This window comes from Globicephala melas, chromosome 14 (assembly GCF_963455315.2).
Source record: "Globicephala melas chromosome 14, mGloMel1.2, whole genome shotgun sequence".
Lineage (NCBI taxonomy): Eukaryota > Metazoa > Chordata > Mammalia > Artiodactyla > Delphinidae > Globicephala > Globicephala melas.
The window spans coordinates 17,265,865-17,278,432 of record NC_083327.1 but is presented as its reverse complement, the minus strand read 5'-3'; the positions used below and the strand labels follow the sequence as shown (position 1 = coordinate 17,278,432).

The following is a 12,568-nucleotide window of genomic DNA, read 5'->3' as shown; positions in this document are numbered from 1 at the left end:
ATATCTTTTAAGGTGACGTTTTATTAAATGATTATAAAAAGATAATCACCTTGATGATACAAGATTGGGAAATACAGAAAAATGTAAAGGGAGTGAAAATCACTGGGCGTCACCAGGATTGACATTTTAGAGTAATTCTTGTTAGTGTCTCTCGTTCTATATATGCACATATACGCACACACACAGAAATATATTTTGGTATAAAGTTGGCCCCGTTGGAGATGCTGGGACTCAATTACTGGCTGTATTCTGCCTTTTCCTCTGTTTCGTCACTGGCATGAAGACAGTCAGCCTTCCTGGAGACTGTCAGAGGAGGGCTTTATAAGCCGGGGTCCTGTTATCAGGTGGGAATAGAGGGGAGGGAGGCTGCGAGCCACTCCAGATGTCCAAGGGTTGCTGCAGATGGAATTAGGAGGCGGGCAGACCCCCATCAAGATGGGCAGGCTCTGGCTAGATAGAATTTGTCCTGATCCGCACGCACCGTCCAGAGGTTCGAGGGCGTGCAGCGCTGGTGCCCTCAGGTCTCAAGGCACGTAGGCCTTCTTTCTTTCCTTCTATAACGCCTTCGTCCTCAGTGGGCAGAGATAATCCGGGGTTGAGTGCCGCTCGTTATATTTAGGGAATCCAGTCTCGAAGGTGGTGATTACTGCTCTGGCTATTTTCAGTCTCTCTCCTTAAAACAGATTTCTGAGAACTGCCTCAACAATTTGGGTGTGAAAAGGATGTTGCCCTAACCTTCCTTTCTGCCCCGTGGGGCGTTCTGTGGTTTGGGGAAATAAGCAGGTATCCTTAGATTCATACAGGTCTCTAGTCTGAATCCTCTATCCTCTGTCTCTTCTCGTATTGGACTCTGCTGTTTGGCCACATTCTGGAGAATACACGGAGGGACCTGGAAGGAGCCTGGAGGTTTCCCAGAGGGTCAGCGAGCCCAGGAGTCTTCTCGCTGCTACACTGCTTCTTTCAGGAGGCTGCTCCCCGGTCCCAGATTCCCTGCCACATGCGCTGCTCCTCAGAAATTTCTATCCTTTCCAAGGAGTTGGGCTTGTAGGCAAAGCGGGACAGTTCCCAGGCCTTCCATGGCCTTTACTCTGAGGGGCTACCACTTGGTGGGGAGCCTGGTAGGGCTGGAGCGCCCTGGCTTTGGCCTTATTGAGAGAAGTAGGAACGAGGCGTAGCCCAGAAAGTCAATCATTCTGTCTCTTGTTTTGTTTGCTTGTTTTTAATAAGGTAACTTTTTCCCCCTGACCGTGAAGGGAAAATACATCCTCATGACAGAAAAATCTGGTATGTTTTTCATTAGCAAAGCAATACTTATTTGCACTTTAAGCCTAAAAGTATAGAGTCTTCAAATCAAACAGTTTCAGTCCTTCACAGCCTGGCGGCGAGAGCAGGCCTGGGGCAGGGCCTGGGGAGCCTCTGTGATTGGAGGGCACTCGCTGTCTCTGAGCCTCAGACTCAGTAACTCTGAAGTGGGTGAGGGGAGGCCTGGAGGACAGATGGGTTTGGCTGATTCTGCAATGCCGGGATTATGGATGGTTCTGGCTCTTGTATGTCAGCGTCCGTAGGAAACTTGTTCAAAATTCAGATTTCTGAGTGAGAGCCCCAGAGATTCTGCTTCAGTAACTCCGGAGGAAAGCCCAGGGATCTGCATTATAACAAACACCCCTAAAAAAATAATTTTTGGAAAACAAAAGATACCCCCCAAAAACAAAACACCCAAAGCATTTCTGAAAAAGGTTTTTGAGAACCAAGGTAAGAAACACTTCAGTGAAAATGGAATATATTCCCACTGAAGTGAGAAATGTAAAGGAGGAAAATCTTTCAGTTATGATGAATACCTAGTCATTAGCTCAAGTAGCTTATTTTCCTGTTTTCTTCACTTTTTCTTATTAATCTGCACGTTACACAGTCCCTAACAAATGAAGTAAACTGAATTGTTGTCATGCGGTTTGTTTGTTTGTTTTTTGCGTTACGCGGGCCTCTCACTGCTGTGGCCTCTCCCGTTGCGGAGCACAGGCTCCGGACGCTCAGGCTCAGCGGCCATGGCTCACGGGCCCAGCCGCTCCACGGCATGTGGGATCCTCCCGGACCAGGGCACGTACTCGCGCCCCCTGCATCAGCAGGCAGACTCTCAACCACTGCGCCACCAGGGAAGCCCGCGGTTTGTATTTTTTCTTTTGCTGTCTTTTTTTTTTTTTTTCTTCTACCATGATTTCTCCCTTTCACACTCAGATGCTTGGTAGAATCCGGGGGTCATTTATCTCTGTAACTCATCTTTGTGCCATTCAGCATGAACTTAGCATCCTCTCTCCCTCAGGGCCGTGCAGCCCTTGTAACCTCTCCTTCTCACAGCAAGCCTGGTGTCCTAGGACAGTCACTCACCCTGATGTAAGACACTCAAGCTCTAGTCTCAGATTTGCCACCACCTGGATTTTGTGACCCCCAGCTAGCCAGGTAACCTCTGTGGGTCCCAGTTTCTTTGTGCAATGAGGGCGTTGGGTTAAAATCTAAAGTTCCTTTGAAAGTAGATGCACACAGAGTCATTTTGTCTGTTCCCTGTTTGTTCCTAATTTATTCACCCAGACTGAATAATATAACGCTATTCCTTAAGGAGACTAAGTCCTTATTTCTTTTGAACATCTTGAAAGTGTTTAACTGAAGGAAAGCATAGATAAAGCCACATAATGTAGGGTTTTTGTTTTTGTTTTTGTTTTGCTCTCCAAGAGAATTGGGTCTCTGTCACAGCATCCTCCTACCAGCCACAAAGAAAGGTCAGGAATGATGGGCTTAGGGTGCTGTCCGGCCCTCGGCTCTTCCCGCCTGAGAGACCCGGCTCACTCTTTCCTACAGAGGCAGGCGAGGGGGAAACACTGTCAGGTAGGCTGTGTGCCAGAGAAGAGCAGGAGGAGAAACCTGGAATGTTCTCTGCACAGCCTTTGATTTCTCTGCCTCTCTCCTTCTCTCCCCTCCCTCAGGCTTCTTCTGCTTTCGGTTTCAACTTCTGTTTCTTTTTTTTTTTTTTTTTTGCGGTACGCGGGCCTCTCACTGTTGTGGCCTCTCCCGTTGCGGAGCACAGGCTCCGGACACGCAGGCCCAGCGGCCACGGCTCACGGGCCCAGCCACTCTGCGGCATGTGGGATCTTCCCGGACCGGGGCACGAACCCGTGTCCCCTGCATCAGCAGGCGGACTCTCAACCATTGCGCCACCAGGGAAGCCCTCAACTTCTGTTTCTGACTCTGATCCTGGTCCATATTGAAACATTTGTGGCTTAGGAATTTTCCAGTGGTTTCGCGTTTGCATGTATTACTTGGAAGTATGGTTACTCCAAGAAAGGTTTCTAAAATGTGAGATTCTCCCCTTGCCCAGAGCTATCAACAAAGGGACTTGATTCTTTCCCACACTGAGCATGGCTGTGTTTAGCCAAGTGGCTACCTGGTCTTGTTTCCTTGAAGAGGCAACTAAAGCTACATGTCTGCTTTTAGAAACAAAGTTGCATCAAGATTGAAATGACTGCACTGGCTTCTTCCGTGTGTTTGAAGGAGATTTTCTGGCTCGAAGGGGAAAGGGCAGCCTGGGAGGGATGCCAGCCTTCAAGGGAATGGTGGATTGGAAGGGACACCGTCCTGAGCCTCTGCTGAGAACATCTCGTGAGCCCACCCAGGAACCACGGATTGCTCAGCAGAGACAAGATTTAGAACAGAGAAGGTGTGGAGGACCAGGCCAGGGCAGCTGTGAGGAACGAGAATGGAGTTACTTCATTATCCTTTCGGTCCTCGCTCTCGTAGACCTGACGTACGACGTAGCGTGGAAAAGCCCTGGCATGGAGGTGGGGGACAGATCTGGGTTCTGGTCTTGGCTTCTGTACCTGCAACAGGTACATCTGGGCACAAGTCACTTGCCTGCCGAGACCCCAGGTTTCTCATCCCTCCGGCTCAGGAATCCACTGATGCTAGTGTCAGGAGTTGAAGGATTCACAGAAGTGTGAGCGCTTGTGGATTAAGTTAGTCTAAAGAGGAAAGGCTAGCATCCAGCCTAAGGCTGGCATTCCCCTTAGAGATCAGCACGTTGCTTCCTTCTAGGTTACAAGTTGGGAATGAAGGTCCCAGAGTAGCGATGACGTTGGGACAGCAGGGAGAGTATTTCTGTAGCTCAGCCTGGGCTTCACGCAGTTAGCATCAGCAGTTAGCTTGCAGTAATTTAAGGTGGTTTGATACATCTGTAGCATACAAGAGGATGTCTGGTATGTTGTCCGAAGCCGTAATAACAGAACAGACTAAAATGAAGTCAACAATTAGCCAAGTAATGTTTAAGTACTGGTGCCTTTTCTTGTCTCTTTAGAGCTGATTGATGTTCTTTATAACAGCTACATTTTGTCTCTAGTCCCAATGTTTCTGACTCTGTTTCTGTTGGTCTTACTGTTTCCTTCTCATTTACCTTCAGCTTGAAACCCATTTGTAAAGGCCATAAACATTTCAGATATTGTCCATTTGAACCATCAGCTGCGTTTCAGCACTAAGTCCCCCAAATACACTAATAATTTTCACAGAAATCAGAGCACTGCAAACAGAAGACGTGGCTCTTGGTATTTTTATTTTAAATAGGGGAGTTAAATCTACTTACTTTATTGTGATTAGTAATACAGTTGGGTGTACGTGTGTGTTTTTTCATTGTCACACTTGATCTCTTATTCTTTTTTCCTTATTTCTTAATTCCTGGTTGTCTTGATAGGTTTTTCATCCCTTTCTAAAGAATTTCCTCTGCTGGCTTGGAAACAATAGCTTGCAGGTTTCTTCTTTTAGTGGTTGCTCTTAGAATGTTTAAATATATAAAGCGTTGTAGGAAAAACAAAGTGGTTCAATATCTTTACCTTTTTCAAACAGGCAAGTACCTTACCATATTTTAGCTACCTGTTAAGCACATTCCTTCCCTGTACCTCACATCTGCCACATTGTTATGGTCTACTGTCTTTGCTTCACTTAAAAACAAATAAATTAGTGGTTGATTTTAAATATTTTAAGATTCATTGCATATATACATATGAGTGTCATACTTTTTGTTTTCTTTCCCGACATTCCGTATCCTTTAGTATTCCTTTCACAGAATTTCCTTCTGAAATGTCTTCATTTTGTTCTTGAATGATGACTCAGCTAGGTATAGAATTCTGCACACCTTTTCAGTTTGAAGATCTATCACTCATTGCCTTCTGCCCTCTCGTTCTTTTGAGAAGACAGCTATTATAACATTATTTGCTGTTGCTCTGCAGATGGAATCCATCTCTTTTCTCCTACTGGTCTGGAAGAGTCTATCTTTATGCTTGATGTACTCTAGCTTTACAGTGATGTCTAGGTGTGGATTTTTAAAAATGTGTTCTATTTAGTATTCTGAGACTACTCCACCTGAGGACTCCTGTCTTTAACTTAGTTCTGGAAAATCACTAGCTATTATATATGAAATCTCCATTATCTCCCCCACCCCCATTTCCTCTGTTGACCTCCTATTAGACTTATATTGGAGTCTTTCAGTCTATTCTGCTTATCTCTTAAATGTTCTTTTGTGTGTGTGCATGCGCACGTGTGCACATTAGGGATAAATTCCTCACTACTAGATTGTCCAGTTCACTCATTCTGGTGTTTATCCCAACTATTGAGTTTTTAGTTCAATGGATATTTTTTTTCATTTCCAAGGCATCAAGTTTTTTAAATTGAGGTGTAATTGAATATAATGTTATGTTAGTTTCAGATGTACAGTGTAGTGATTCAATATTTGTATATATTGCGAAATGATCACCACAATAAGTGTAATTAACATCTATCACCACACACAGTTACAAATTATTTTTCTTGTGACAAAGACTTTTAAGATCCACTCTCGTAGCAATTTTCAAGTATATAATACAGTATTATGAACTGTAGTCACCATGCTGTCCCTTACATCCTCAGGACATTTTTTTCTGTTTTTTTTTTTTTGCGGTACGCGGGTCTCTCACTGTTCTGGCCTCTCCCGCTGCGGAGCACAGGCTCCGGACGCGCAGGCTCAGTGGCCATGGCTCACGGGCCCAGCCGCTCCGCGGCATGTGGGATCTTCCCAGACCGGGGCACGAACCCGTGTCCCCTGCATCGGCAGGCGGACTCTCATCCACTGCGCCACCAGGGAAGCCCCTCAGGACATTTTATAACTGGAAATTTGTGCCTTGTGACCCCGTCACCCATTTTGCCCCCCCCATGCCCCTCCCATTCCCTGCCTCTGGCAATTATCAATCTGTTCTCTTTAGATGATACCAAGTTTTAAAAATCTTTCTGAGGCTATTAAATATACCCGCTTTTAAGTCTTTTTCATTTGTTCTGTTCTTTTAATTTTGTCTGGAGTCGCCTGATCTTCTAGTTGTGCATTTTGTGGCCTAATTCAGGGTTCCGTTTCTTCATGTGTTTTAGAATGTTGGTTTGCAAGCTCACGTTGTTTAAGTTCTCACCTTGTGTAAGTTTCTCCCCTTAGTGCTCCCCGGGCTTGCCCCACCTCCCTGGTAGTTTTGTAGCTACTTCAACCTGCCTCGTCCAGAACCGAGTCCAGAATGGAGGGGGGGGTTCTGTGCTGCTCCTGGGCTTCCTGCAGACTTACCCCCTGAACCAGCAGGCAGCCTGGCCTCTCGCCATTGCTGTAGCTGTGGAGTCCGTGTGAGTCGTAACCTCCAGCAGGTGTCAGTAGCGACTTTCTTGGGTCTCCTTTCGTGGCTATTACTCCGCCCTGGAGCCTGACTTTGACTTCAGCCCCATCAGATCCCTGGCTTCAGCTCTGACTCCCCGCTTTGTTCTTCTGGTCCAAGGAGATGCTTAGCTCGTTGAGTGTAGCTATGGTTTGGAGGTTTCTCACTTTATATTTTGACCGCCATTGCCATATATTTGAAGAATTCAAGGCAAGGACTTTTAGTGTCGTCTTTGGCTCTCTGTGATTTAACCTTGGTTTTTACATCAACAGAAGGAGAATAACAACTACCCTTCCTATGTGAAAGCACTTTGTAAGTCATATAAGCAAGGTGTGGCCATTTTTATAATTAATGTATTATCAGTGTCACATTTTACCACTACTCTACATCTTTGGAGTCAAATTTTTCTTGGGGTGGGTGAGTGGCATGGTGAGGGAATGAAATAGCCCCACATTTTTAGTTTTCTACTAAATGTTGTCAACGGTTCAGGTCACAAATTACAGAGTGGTTTCTGCAGGCAAATGGATTGTGGCGTTGTTTTTACTTTTAGACTTGTATGAAATGGAAAGGAAATTGCGCTTAATGACAGTAGAACTAGCGCAACCATTCACTGAATTTTTCATTTTTTTCTCAACTTTATTGTTTCTTTTTTAACCCAGTGATGGTGTCCAAAACACAGCTTGCTATCTGATATTTAGGTGCTTTAAAAAAATCCACTTAGGGCTTCCCTAGTGGCGAGTGGTTGAGAGTCCGCCTGCCGATGCAGGGGACGTGGGTTCGTGCCCCGGTCCAGGAAGATCCCACATGCCGCGGAGCGGCTGAGCCCGTGAGCCATGGCCGCTGAGCCTGCGCGTCCGGAGCCTGTGCTCCGCAACGGGAGAGGCCACAACAGTGAGAGGCCCGCGTACCGCAAAAAAAAAAAAAAAAAAAAAAAAAAAAAAAATCCATTTAAACTAAACCTGTTCTGGGTATTTTAAGAGTTTATTAAATTTCTTCTTTCAGTTGATTACTTTTATCTCATCATGCAGAAGGCTTGGAGAGTCTCACTGTGAAGATGATGCTTTTTATCAGTTTTATAAACCATTTTGTTTAGGTCCTTCCCTCCCCGACAAAAAAACCCTCAGAACTGTGCATTATCAGGTGTTAAGAACCAGCCAGAGAGGCCCCAGCCTGTTTGACTCTGGATACAAAAATTAAAGGTTTCCTCTTCTCCCGCTGCCCCAGTCTTGGCAACAGTCAGCTAGAGCCCTGCTTTTCTCCTTTAACTGGCCATTTCTTTCTTTTTTTTTTTTTTTTTTTTGCTGCGGTACGCGGGCCTGTCACCGCTGTGGCCTCTCCCGTTGCGGAGCACAGGCTCCGGACGCGCAGGCTCAGCGGCCATGGCTCACGGGCCCAGCCGCTCCACGGCATGTGGGATCTTCCCGGACCGGGGCACGAACCCGTGTCCCCTGCATCGGCAGGCGGACTCTCAACCACTGCGCCACCAGGGAAGCCCCTAACTGGCCATTTTTTAAATTGCCTATCTTGTCTCCCTGTCTTTCTCCATTCTCTGATCACCCGAAGTTAAAAATGCTCCCTGCACGTTTCTACATAGCAGAAAACAACGGCAGCCACGTAGTAATCAGTCTCCCAAAGTGAAAACATTAAACAACTTCCCAACTGTGAAGATTCTACACAGAACCACACCTTTAGCATTATTCTGGAGACGGAGAGTGCCAGAACTGCAAAGTGACTGTGAATAAATAGAAAAAAAAATCAACAGGTTCCAGCACTCAATTCCGTATACTTCTGCCCCATCTCCACTCTGCCACAAGGCTTTTGGTGAGCAAAAGCAGACTTAAAAAAAACTGCAGAGAAGGCAGGAGAGACTAGCAAAGGTACCTAAGAGCTATTTGGAATGGCCACTAGAAAGATTAAATCCAGCCTAAAGTTTAAAATGCTAGAAAAATGTCCAAGCAGATCAGAGCACGGAGATTAGGGAGGGGATTTTTAAAGTGCATGTGATTTAAAGGGCCAGATGCAATACAGGACCAGGTACACCATTTAAAGACATACAGGATTTAAAGGGGCAAGCATGATTTTAAAAGGTAGGCATCACTTAATAGAGCAGTCTTCCAGAAGTATAACTTCTGGAAGAGAAAAAAAGGCAAAATAAGAAAATAAGTACTTTTTAGAAATTAGAGGATGAAGGAGAAAAGGAAAATTTAGGGTTCTCTAAGATAAAAGAGAATCACACAAAGGATTGATACCTCTTTCCCACCACCGAAACACTCTGACAGAAAACCCCACTAAAGCTTTGGGACTTTGCTAGGCTGACAGAAAAGGGCACCTGTTAAAATGGGAATTTATAAAGGTTTTCAGTATCATAAAAATGAACAAAAGGAAAGTAAAGTCAGTAGAGAAGCTTTACAGAAAATCAGAAAATGGGGACTTCCCTGGTGGTGCAGTGGTTAAGAATCCACCTGCCAGTGCAGGGGACACAGGTTCGAGCCCTGGTCCGGGAAGATCCCACATGCTGTGGAGCAACTAAGCACGTGCACCACAACTACTGAGCCTGCGCTCTAGAGCCCGCGAGCCACAACTACTGAGCCTGTGCTCTGTGCCACAGCTACTGAAGCCTGCGCACCTAAAGCCTGTGCTCTACAACAAGAGAAGCCACCGCAATGAGAAGCCTGCGCACAGCAATGAAGAGTAGCCCCTGCTTGCCACAACTAGAGAAAGCCCGCGCGCAGCAACAAAGACCCAACACAGCCAAAAATGAATAAATTTATTTATTTATTTAAAAAAAAGGAAAAGAAAATCAGAAAATGAAGAATCACAAACATCAATTCAGGAAAATTCTCCCCATAATGCAAAAGAAAATTGTAAGTTCACACTCTAAATAGAATTAAAAATTCTCAAACAAGCATTGAGGATATGAAAAGTCACCCTAAGTCAGAAAGGCAAAATGGACGAAACCCAGGATAAATAAAGGATTTAATTGAACTCAGAAAAGAAATGGAAGAAAAAGACAAAATTATTTCAGAAATGAAGAATTAATTAAAAAGTGCCCAAATGAAAATACTCTAATGAAAATTTAGTAAGGGGTTTGAAGAAAGATAGGAAAATAACCAAGAAAATGAAAAATGACATAAAGAAGGAATGACATAAAGAAGGGATGACATAAAATGACATAAAAAGTATCTGAAGGGAGGCAGATTTTTACCTCTACCCTCTTAGGGTTTTTTGGCTGGCCCTGAGGTTTAAAGTAGCATAAAACAGATTATCAGGAGAAAAGCATACAAATTTATATGAATTTTACATGGCACAAGAGCCATCATAAGGAATGAAGACCCAAAGAAATGGCAAACCTACATGTTTTGATGGTAGGTTGAGCAGAGAGAAGCAATTGTGGAAAAGTAACTGAATTATGTAGAAAAGCTAAAGGAAGATAATTATTTTAACAAGGTCTGACGGTATAGAATTCTTTCAGTCTCGATGATAAGAACATTCCTTGATGATAAAAATGTTACTTTTCTTCTGGTTCAGTGAAGACATCTTCCAAGTGGGAATTTCATCTCCTGCTTTTAAGAAAAAGAAAGAAAGTCAGAGTGTTTTTTCTTGCATTTGCTGTTTTTCAAGTGCCTTTGCCTCAAAATAATCTTTATGCCAAAATGGTATATTTTGGGGTGGTATATTCTGCCATCCTTCAGATCCAAGAGAAAGTGTTGGGAATGAAAGAGGCAGACAGAGTCATTAAAAAATTTTATGGGGGCTTCTCTGGTGGTGCAGTGGTTGAGAATCTGCCTGCCAATGCAGGGGACACGGGTTCGAGCCCTGGTCTGGGAAGATCCCACATGCCGCGGAGCAACTAGGCCCGTGAGCCACAACTACTGAGCCTGCGCATCTGGAGCCTGTGCTCCGCAACAAGAGAGGCCACGATAGTGAGAGGCCCGTATACTGCAGTGAAGAGTGGCCTCTGCTTGCCGCAACTAGAGAAAGCCCTCGCACAGAAACAAAGACCCAACACAGCCAAAAATAAATAAATAAATAATTTTAAAAATTATGGTAAAGAGCTAATATATAAAACTATAATTAAAATTTTTTTCCCAGAAATAGAAAAACCTGAATCCACACACCTGTGGAAACTTCCCACAAGTAGAAAAAGACCCGAATCTACACATTGAAAGGGTTCACTGGGCACCTGGGCAAGTTAACCTAGAGGGATCAACTTTGGTACACATCATACTAAAACAGATATTAGAAAGATTTTCTAAAGCCTTGACCCAAAGGTCAAATAACTTATAAAGGCAAAAGAATTAGACTAGCAGCAGACTTAAAAATCTACACATCGAAAAGAAAAAACCCACCACCACCACCAAAAACTACAGGGACTTCCACAGCGGTCCAGTGGTTAAGACTCAGCCCAATGCGGAGGGCGTGGGTTTGATCTCTGGTCAGGGAAGTAGGATCCTACATGTTGCAGCCAAAAAAAAAGAAAAGAAAAGAAAACAACAACGAAACCACTACAAATCAAAGGAACAGTGGAGCAGCATTTAAAAACTAAAACCAAAGAAACACCTCAGTAAAGTGTGAGTAAAGCATTTTATTTCCAACCAAGCTGTCCTTCAGATGTTAAGGCAATGCTGAAACAGTTTTGACCATACAAAGTTAATCCTGCACTTAACCCCTCTTGAAGAATGTACTAGAGAAAGGTTAGCAAACCATGGACTGCCACTTGTTTTTGTAAATAAAGTTCTGTTGGAACACAGCCATGGACATTTGTTTACATATTATCTGTGGCTGCTTTTGTGCTATATTGGCAGGGCTGCAGTACACTGGGGATCATATGGCCCACAAAGCCTCAAGTCTCTACTATTTGGTCTTTTATAGAAAAAGTATGTTGACCCCTATTCTAGAGGATTCCCTGGTAATGGCTGAGAAAAATTCAGCATAGGACTGGCCCTGATCGTGACCTTTAAAAATATAAAGATGCACGTATTAGACTAGAACAATGACAGGAACGATGGTAGAAGACTAATGCACAAATGTTACATACTGTGCAAAGTAGAAATAACGTAACTAAAAGGCGGGAGGAGAGGGAGAGGGAAAAATGAAAACAGAAAAAACTCGTTGTATAGTCAGTAAGTGGGTGATAAGGAATACTCCTACCAAAAGCAAAACCTGATAATCCACATGGTGACTAGTTAAATAAAGGATGTTTAAAAAGAATAATTACAGGGCTTCCCTGGTGATGCAGTGGTTAAGAATCCGCCTGCCAATGCAGGGGACACAGGTTTGAGCCCTGGTCCAGGAAGATCCCACATGCTGTGGAGCAACTAAGCCCGTGGGCCACAACTACTGAGCCTGCGCTCTAGAGCCCGCAAGCTGCAACTACTGAGCCTGCAAGCGACAGCTACTGAAGCCTGTGCGCCTGGAGCCCGTGCTCCACAACAAAAGAAGCCACCGCAATGAGTAGCCTGCACCCCGTAACAAAGAGTAGCCCCCACTCGCCGCAACTAGAGAAAGCCTGTGCACAGCAACAAAGACCCAATGCAGCCAAAAACAAATAAATTAAATAAATAAAATTTTAAAAAAGAATAATTACAAAGGTAGACACTAGAACAAAAATAAGAAACTTTCCTAAATGACAGTATACCCTTCTTGTGGGGAAAGAAACACAGGGAAATTTTTTTAAATTTACGGTTATAAAATACTATGATAGATTTATGACTAAACACATCAGGTATAACAATAAATGTGAATAAGCTTAATTTACCTATTAGAAGAAAAAGACTTACAATTTGGTTCACAATATAAAACCCAAATATAGGTTCTATATCAGAGACCTAGCTACAATAGATATTCTAAAAATGAAGGATGGACAA

The 12,568-nt window shown here is 44.0% G+C and overlaps 1 protein-coding gene and 1 pseudogene across 1 annotated transcript in view; both read left to right on the top strand.

Moving 5' to 3' along the window:
- The window catches only part of UBE3D (ubiquitin protein ligase E3D), a 162,391-nt gene that overhangs the window by 111,873 nt on the left and 37,950 nt on the right, over window positions 1–12,568 (top strand). The window lies entirely within an intron of this gene.
- The window catches only part of LOC115854800 (cytosol aminopeptidase-like), a 29,111-nt pseudogene continuing 20,124 nt past the window's right edge, over window positions 3,582–12,568 (top strand).